At 39.6% G+C, this 8,945-nt stretch overlaps 1 long non-coding RNA gene across 1 annotated transcript; it reads left to right on the top strand.

The window, feature by feature from the left end:
• Nucleotides 1-487, top strand: LOC145612827 (uncharacterized). The gene is made up of 2 exons (XR_014106749.1): nucleotides 1-92; nucleotides 196-487. It is a non-coding gene; the product is annotated as an uncharacterized LOC145612827 (long non-coding RNA).
• The last annotated feature ends 8,458 nt before the right edge of the window (nucleotides 488-8,945 follow it).

Here is an 8,945-nt window from a genome sequence, read left to right as displayed (position 1 = left end):
AGGTACAAGAAGAGGCATTCAAACATCACTGCACATGTGTCACCCTGTTTCCGTGTCAAGGAAGGAGACCACGTTATCATTGGTCAATGCAGGTCAGTTGCTCTTGGAGCACTTTGGTTGATATTGTGTTATTTGTGTATATTTCTAACAGATCTCAGCGTTTAACTTGATCATATTTCGCTGATAATTATCCAGGCCTATCTCAAAGACAGTGAGGTTCAATGTGTTGAAGGTGATTCCAGCTGGAGCTGCTGCTGGTGGAAATAAGGCTTTTGCCGGAATTTAAGGTGTTTTTTTGGATAGATATTGTGATGTAGCTAGGATCTATCACAGGGCTTAGAAATTAGTATTGTTTGCAGACCCTTGAATTTTGATACTTGAAGCATTTTCATGATTACTGAATACTATGTTTCTTTTGTTAAAATCATATTGGGAAATTGTAGTACAAACATCTTTATGGTATCAAATGTTTTGTCTTAGGACCTCCTGCAAGTTTTGGCAATATAGTTGCAATGACTCCCTTTCAATTATATTAGCGTTAGCATATAATTTTATACCACTAGCAAGGAAAACAAATACTACAAACATATACAAGGCAATTATTATAATTAAAAAAAAATTCACCTCATTTGTGTCACTCATTAAACAAACAAGTGACGCAAATAAAGCAATTTTGTATTGTCTAGTCAGTCATTTGCGTCACTCCTATATAAACAAGTGACGCAAATAACAAACAAGAAGTTTATCTGAAGAGCCTTTTGCGTCGCTCTTTTATTAAGGAGTGACGCAAATAACAAACAAGAAGTTTATCAGAAGAGTCATTTGCGTTGCTCCTTTATATAGGAGTGACGCAAATAAGAGTCATTTGCGTCGCGACTAGGAGCGACACAAATGACTTTTAAGTCATTTGCGTCACGAGCAGTTGCGTCGCTCATAGAAGTGACGCAAATACACTATAAATGAGCGACGTAAATGAGCCTTTACTTTCGTGAGGACATGACCAAGCTAGGAATTGACAATGACCTTGACATCCTTCTAAACAACCTAAGCTTGGGTGAGTTTATAAAGTCTTCCCCTAGAACCTATTTGGAGCCGTCCATTGAGTTTTTCTCCACATTTGAGTTCAATAAGGTGGGGGAAACCGACTTTATTATTTCCTTCCAACTCTTCAATGTCAAACACACTATGAACCTAGCCGAGTTCAATGTAGCCCTTGGTTTCAACCCCAATGGTGATATCTTCGAGCCCCTTATCTCCCTAGTCCAAACTGAGTATAATGAGGTTTCTTGGTGGAAAACCATAGCCCACAAGAGGGAGTTTGATTCGAAGAAGTCTCTTGCTAGTGAGATTATCCATCCAGCCCTTAGGATCCTTCATAGAATTCTTGGGTATTCGGTCTTTAATAAGCAAGATTTGGGGAAGTTATCTCGAGAGGAGATTATGGTGTTATGGATGGCTACCAAGCCGGAGTTAGGGTCAAGGATTAATTTTGGCTATATCTTGATGAATTGTTGTAAGGAGATAATGCATGGGGTCAAAACAGGGGAAATTCATTGTGGGGGCATGGTGACACGTCTTGTGTTGTATTTTAAACAAGAGGGGTTCTTGAAGTCTTGCACTCCGGTTGGAAGGAGTGAAGACATGTGGATTAGTTTAAAGCAAGTTAACACTTTGTGTTTCATAACTATCACTAGAAGAACCGATACTTACTCTTGGATAGTGAGAAATACCCACCATTGCCTACTCCCTAACCCGGCCGCCACCTCAATCCTTCGTGAGGCTAGAAACATTTGGATGGTCCCTAGGGACAATGGGAGGATTGAAGATGAGATGGAGGAGGATGATGAGATTGATGGGGGTGATGAGAATGATGAGGAAGAGGAGGAAGGAGGAGGAGAAGAATATGATGAAGAGCAACAACAACCGCCACTACAACAACAACATGAGCATTTTCATGATGATGCTCAAAGAAGAAGAAGAGAAAGAAGACAACACAGACAACAACAACAACAAGATTTCCAAGTAGACTCTTATCTCCGAGAGAAGGAGGCCATGAGAGCCAACATGAAGCGCATGCAATTGAGCATGCAAGGTATGTACTCAGACCACCAAACTCTGTCGTATCAAACTAGCGCCTTATTGACGCTAGTGTGCGTAGGGGGGAGGTCACACCTCCAGTCAACTACCCTTTTGTGCCGCCCCAACAAGGGCCGGTACCTTCCTGGGGTGGTGACAACCTCCCTACGTACCCATATTGGCCCGGGGTTGAGGACCCCGATGTGCCAAGGCGCAACTTCCCGCCTTATGATTATAGGGTCTCGAGGGGGAGTGATTATCGGAGTGATCCTGCATACTATTATGTTAACCCCCATCACCCCAAGCCCCTTGTTCAGCGTGAGCCCTACGACCAATTGACCCGACCCCAACTTGACCTATTCAAGGGTCACTATGGATTTCCTCCCGGTTACACCGGAGGTTGGGATACGGGGGATGATGGTGCTGGCCCTAGTGGCCAATAGTCCCCTTATGCATGTTTGTTTCCCTTTTTGTTCTCCCCCTGCCATATTTTGCATGCTTATAGGCATCGTGGTCGATGCCTTCATTTTGTGAGGGGGGAGGGTCAAAAAGGATGTTTTATGGTGGATTTGGGGGAGGCACCTAGGGCTCGATGGGAAGTCTTTGATAGGGTTTTTGGTGGATTTTTGCTAATGGTCTCGTTGGTTTGTTGCTTGTTGTTGTTTTGTTTCACTTCATGATGTTTTTGGGAGTTTCTTGAGAAAAATAAAAATTTTGATGATGATGGTTTCTCTAGGTTTTTGTATATAGTTTGTGTCTAAGTGTTTTATCGTTTGATTTTGTTTGGAAGTTACTAACAATTTCATTTTGTATATATAGCCTTTTTCTTTAACTCACCTTGCTCGTAGCCTATGCTTTGGATTGCGGAGCCTTTTGGAGAAGCACGTTCCTACTCCTTGGGTACTTTAGTTTAGCACGGACTCTTGGTGAGGCCTTTCTTATTTTACCTCTTTATTTTCACTTCTTTATTTTCTTGGTTGCTTAGATTAGGATTAGATTTAGGGGAAGTTGAAAGGTTCGAGGATGTATGAATTTAACACTTAGTGTGTTTGGGGTTTTTGGCGATGTTGCCATTAGACCGCTTGTATGTCGATTGGGATAAACGTGTTATGATTGCATCTTTGCCCTTTTCCTCTTTCCCTTTCTTGTCCTTGTCTAAGTTTTCCATCTTCTCTTTTCTTTTCTTTCCCTTTCTTTTATTCTTGTTTGTGTGCATAACTTTTTGAGGCTTTATTTTCACTCTTTCTCTTTTTGAAAATTGGACTTGTATGCAATGGACTTTTGCTTTTGAATAATAGTCTTCCTAGGTAATAATGGTATGCACAGTTTGAGATTACGTTTGGTTGATTCTAGGATAAAGCATGCTAAGATAGTTGTCTAGAACTAGGGGATCATGAAACCGAATTCTACTCGTTTGTGGCATGTTGGTAGTTGCTCCCTATCTTTGATTTGAAAACCTTAGTGAGTTTTTTCTACAACCATGTGAGATGTATATTTTTTCAAGCTTTCACCAAATTCTTGCATGAGCGGCATGGATCCTTGATTTTCGCAAACCTAATCTAGAATCTTAGCGTATGATTCCTAAGACCGTGACCGAACTACCTAGGGAGGACAACGGCAACTTTTCGGGGAGGCATTTTCTTTTTCTAGGATAGTCCCTTTATGTTTACTTTTTTTTTTTTTTTTGGTTTGGGATACATTTGCCTACTTGTTGCCCCTTTGAACCTTTTTCCCTCTTTTCAAGCCGCATAATTAGATATCTTGAGCCTTTTGTTTCGTTCTCCTTCATTTTGGTTTTTGTAAAGCAAGGGTCAATGTTTGGTGATTGTGGTCTATGAAGTTGGAGTTTGGTTCGAATTGGTACACATAATTGAGTTGTTTATATTTGGTAAATAATGGCAAATGCTTATGTAAAAGCCGTCCTTAGTAAAAGAGGCAAGGATGTTAATAAATGCATATTTGAAAAAGTCATCCGAATTGAAAAAAGGCAAGGACTAATGATTTTAAGGAGTACGAGAAAATACAAACAAATTTATAAATGAGAAAATGAAAAAAAAAGAAAAAAAAAACCATAAAAATTCAAGTGTCTTTCTCCTCTCTATGCATTGAGGACAATGTTTCTTTTAGCTTGGGGGGAAAAGCGTTTGCGCTTTTTGTTTTAATGTTTGTAGATTGTTGCTTTGAATAAGCTTGGGGGTGTTAATACATTTTTGTTTGGTGATTACTTAAGTTTGGTGTTGAGATTTGGCCGGTCTTTGTTTCACAATTTAGGATAACCACCAAATTTTAAATTTTAGCCTACCTTAACCCTTCTTGCCTTACGTTACAACCTTTGGGAAGACCTTTGGACCTAGGAGTTGAGTCTTTCATCGGTGGAGGGAATCATGGGTTGTAGACTAAGGAAAGGGGATGCGAAATCAAGATGTCGAGTAGCCCAAAATATTGATCTTTTTTCCGGTTCCTTCGCGGAATCTATGAGATGCTCACTAAGGGGAGATATGAGATTAGTAGGGGGAACGCGATAAGACCGTTTGGGATGAAAGTGGAGTGTGATAACTAGTTCCTATGCTTAGCATATTTATATTTCAATCAACCTTAGGTATCTTATAACGTGCATACCATAATTCACTTTAGAAAGGTTGTTTTTCATTTGAATTATAGTCTCTTTGTAAAGTCCATTTCGTAAAGATTATGTTTCCTTTTTCCTCTTTCTTTTCCTTTTATGGTTTGCCTCTTGGGGGTTTGGTGGAGAGTTATGGGTAAACTCTTAGGATACCCTTACGAGAGCATCACTCGTCCTCTAGGGCGATCTAGGGGTTTAAATGGCTTGTTGTAGCTAAAAACAACCGTGATTCCTACGACAGTGAGTCTTAGTGTAATTCTCGCCCCTCTTTTTCTTTTTGCTTCGAATAAGCCCTTCTTTTTCCTTTTTAGCCTTTGTTTTGCTCGGGACGAGCAAAAGTCTAGCTTGGGGCAATTTGATGAGTGTCATTTATGGCACTCATAGGGTAGTCTTTTAGGGTTATTTCTTTCCCTTTTTCATGCTTTCTTCTCTTATTTTTGGTCCTTTTTCCTTTAGTTTCTCTTTCTTCTCTTTTCTTTATGGTTCTCGTGTTTTCCTTTTATTTGACTCTTTTTCCATTTTATTTCCTTTCTTTGTTTGCTTGTGTAGGTACTCGGAGAATCACCTTTGCAAAGGAATCAAGTTGGGACCTTAATGACCAAGTAAGGAAGAAGCATTTGGCTAGAGAGGGCTTAGAGAGGCCTTGGAGAGGCCTCGGATTGGTCTCCAAGGTATTTCTAGCAGGCCGCAGGCGTGGGTAAGTGGAGCCGCAGGCGCGGGCTCAAGAAGCACGAATTGCCAGATTTTGGCAGGAGCTTCCCACGGTTGCCCCGCGGGCGTGGGAAATCTAGAGAGGGCGCTCCGTCTTAGAGAGACCGCGGCCCTCTGATTGAGTTTTGGGAGCAGGGAATTAGCCGCGGGCGCGGGCGCGGGTTCTGCCCAGATAGCCCGCGGAGGGTTCCGTACCCATTTCTCCGCGGCCGCGGATTCATCGAAAGAGGTCGCGGGATTTGCCGGTTTCTTCTTTACTTATAAATAGAATTGTAATTCCTTTTTGAAACCAACTTTTTGATAATATTTCATTAGCTTAGTTTTAGAGAGAGAATTTAGAGAGAAGTTCTTGGTTTTTGATTTGTAACTCAACATTTGATCAATCAAGTTTGGATTTCTTCATTTTCAATCATCAATATTAGTGAGAATCTCTTCCTTCTTTCATCTCTTACTTACTTGCTATTTGATTTATGCTTGTTGCTTGTTTTTCTTTGGATTTGAGTTTGATATTGTTGAATATTTTGATTTCTCTTAGATTTTGATATAGAATGATGATCAATGCAATTTCTAGTTATTTGTTTTTGAATTTCACTATGATTAGTGAGTAGATTAGTTGCTAGGGAAAGGGGGAAGCATGTTTGATTAATGAAATTGCTAGTTTATGCTCTTTGATTGATTGATTTGTTCCAATTAAATTGGTTGACATAGTTTTGCATGTGATTGATTAGACTAGGAGTGATCAACCTATAAGATTAATCTAGATTGCATTGCAACTCTTAATGATATGAACAATTGATGTGAAAGTTGCTCTAATTGATTGGGTTTGCTTGTGATTCTTCTTGATTTGCCTTTCATAGTGACACCTAGATTGGCCTATAGGAGATAGGATTTGAACTCTCTTGATTGCTACTATTGTTTGTCCATTGCAATACTTGAATTAATTGTTTGAGCTCTAAAATAGCATTATCATTGAACTTGCATGTGGAACCCATATCCCTAGTGTTTAGACCTTTGATTTACTTGATTAGACTTGTTTTAGTTTTCCATAGTTCCAACCATAATCTCAACTCCATCTTCGAGGTAGCTTGACTTAGACTCTAGTTTTCATCATTGCATTCCCTAGGGATCGACCCTTAACTTACCCTATATTCATATAAGGTTGGTTAGGTGTTTACAAATTTAGTTTGACTTGGGGGAAGGGTAGATAACGACATACATTTTCCTCTTGTCAAGTATGTCAAATGCGGTGTCATAACTCATACCAATAGGAGTAAAGTTCCTCCTAAATTGTTTCTTTTGTTCTTGATTATTCATAGCAAGGACTTCACTTAAGTTAAAGGTGATATCATTGTTTGAGTGGGTGGTTTTGGAAGAAGAAGGATTTTCATTCTTCTTGCATTTCCAGCCACTGCTGGAGTTACTGTTAGCAACTTCAGCTTAGCCAGGTCGTCTTCAATATGAATTCCAATGTCATAGACGGCCTTGAAGGTATGGAGATTATTCTGGTATTTGAGATGCTTGGAGTACTCCTTTGAAGGTTCTTGATGAACAACCATAACGATTCTTTTTCGCTTGGTACTTTAATCATCTTAGCAGAGGTTTCTCTCCATTTGTTAAAGAAAGATGTGAAACCTTCATTCTCCTTTTGCTTGAGGATTTCAAGTTCCCTATAGTCAATTTCAACTTGAATGTTTCACTTGTACCTATCAATCAAAGCGTTTACTATTGACTCCCATGTAGAGGTTCTTTCTTTCTCAAGAGAGAAGAACCATTGTTGACAAATGCTTTCAAGAGATAGAAAAAAGAAAGAGGGAAACACCTTCTTGTCAATACCCTTAATGCTCATTATTGTTTCAAAGGCTCTTAGGTGAAAATAAGGGTTGTCAATCGCTTTGAATTTCGGGATGTCGTTGGCATTGAACTTCTGCGGAAGAAGATTCTTGTCCACTAAGACCCCTTGTAAGCTAATTCCTTGAAACTTATAGTCACTAGACAACTTTCTCAAGCTTTCTTGCATGAGGTCCATCTGTTGTTGCTACACAGGATCATCGATTTTGAGGGTTAAAACCTTTAACGCCTCAGTCACAGTAATCAATTGGTTCCTGAGCTCATTAACTTCCTCTTAAGTTGCCATTATCGTCTTAGCTTTCCTTTTACGAGCGATTGGTTTCTCTAAAATTTAAACTTGAATAAAATGGTTGTCTTTGATCAAACGCGCTTCCTTTCTTGACTATGCGTTGTAAATTAAACCATTTTTGTTTTAATGACTTGACTCAAATTAACTTTGACTTTATGGGTTTTAAAAAGTAAAAAGCAAAAATAGGGGGCTTATTGGGGTGTATATTTTTGGCAAAAAAAAGGTGTATATTTTTTTGAGTTAAGTATAGGGTTCAAACAAGTGGTTTAATTGGAGGATTAATATCCGGCTTACTCCCTAAAAAAGTATGACGGAAAATACGCACATACAAGACTCTCTTAAACATGGTCAAAGTGTGCATTAGTGTGTTCTTTATGTGGTGAGTGTAAGTGACATGCTTTGACTCTTGTGTAAGACCTTAGGACTTAGTGCCTAGACTCGATTAAGGACATGACACGGTATTATTACCAGTAAAAATTAACCGAGTTGATTAGAAAACTGTTCAATTATACATAAGGTGATGACTCGAGCAATAAACCAAACTGTCGCCAAAATGACAAGACTGGCGCCTCTCTTTGTAGTGTAGCGCCAGACGACAAGACAATTGCCAGGCGCTACGCTCCACAGAGTGGCGCTGCAGTTTAAATCTTGGAGCCATTGCTGGAACGTCGATCTGGAACTGCTTTCAGTATTACTACTTAGAGGGGAAGCCTAAAGTCGTACTAAATCAATTCTGATTAAATTATTAGAATTTAGTTACTCAAATTAATTAATTAGGCAAAGTTCTTTTAGTCATAAATCAGTTTATTTAATCTTAACACAAGTCAAACAAACGGTTAGGAAAAAACACATAGAGTATGCACAACCAATAATGCACAATTAGTCAAGTAGGCACAACATGATGCAATGAGTTTTCAACCTAACCATGGCTCTAGTTCTCTAAAGTTCGGGATATGGGTTAGTCAAAAGAGGGTAGATGGTTAATTGCCTGAATGCACCGCGCGGAAGCCTAAACGTGAAGGGTTAGCGTGAGTGGATGGGACATCCCGAGTTAAGAAAAACTCGCTTTCTATGGTTTGATGAATTCAACATTCTGGGATGTACTCTTTGTTGCTCAGAGCGTTCAATCATGTAGATGGAGCATGAATTCCCAAAGGGTTATGCCCATATGTAGAACACATATGGGTTTCAGAAAAGTGAAAAAAACTCAATCCGCAAGTAGGATCGAGCAAACAGTGCTAAAAACTGGTCGAAATTAGAAAGCATATTTCTGGCTCGGTATTGGAAGAACTTGGCGCTCGCAAACAGAGGCCGACACCACAATTTGGCTTTAGCGCCTGACGACAAAAGCTGCCGCCTGGCACTAAAGTCAAATAATTGGCGCTAGAATTTGTTCCC

The sequence above is a fragment of the Chenopodium album genome, chromosome 3, assembly GCF_948465745.1.
Source record: "Chenopodium album chromosome 3, dcCheAlbu1.1, whole genome shotgun sequence".
NCBI lineage: Eukaryota > Viridiplantae > Streptophyta > Magnoliopsida > Caryophyllales > Amaranthaceae > Chenopodium > Chenopodium album.
Note: the sequence above shows the minus strand (reverse complement) of the source record. Positions and strands in the feature narration are given on the sequence as shown.